The sequence below is a fragment of the Monodon monoceros genome, unplaced genomic scaffold, assembly GCF_005190385.1.
Source record: "Monodon monoceros isolate NGI ecotype Baffin Bay Population unplaced genomic scaffold, NGI_Narwhal_1 Super_Scaffold_21, whole genome shotgun sequence".
Taxonomy (NCBI): domain Eukaryota; kingdom Metazoa; phylum Chordata; class Mammalia; order Artiodactyla; family Monodontidae; genus Monodon; species Monodon monoceros.
Window position 1 is genome coordinate 18,049,843 of NW_021703778.1, and position 428 is coordinate 18,050,270.

Here is a 428-nt window from a genome sequence, read left to right on the forward strand (position 1 = left end):
GAGGGGAGGAGAGCGGAGGGGAGGGGAGGGGAGGGGAGGAGAGCGGAGGGGAGGGGAGGGGAGGAGAGCGGAGGGGAGGGGAGGGGAGCGGACGAGAGAGGAGGGGAGGGGAGGGGCGCGGCGGGCCCACAACACTGTGCACACGCGGCGACCTGGCGCGGGGCGCGGGGCGGAGCGCGCGGCCCTCCCTCCGCCCGCTCCCTGCCAGCCCGCCGACCCCCAGCCAGGGCGCCGCAGCCCCCGACCTCCCGCAGCCTCTCTGGAGCCCCCCTTCCTTTGTCGCTGTGAACCCCCCTCCTCGGGCTGTAGGGGCCCAGGCGGAACCGCGGCAGACGCCTCGCGCCCCGGAGGGCTGGGTGCTCCCGCCCGGTTCCCCCCGCTCCCGCCCCCGGAGGCCAGCCTACGCGTTACCAGCAGACACGAGGGGG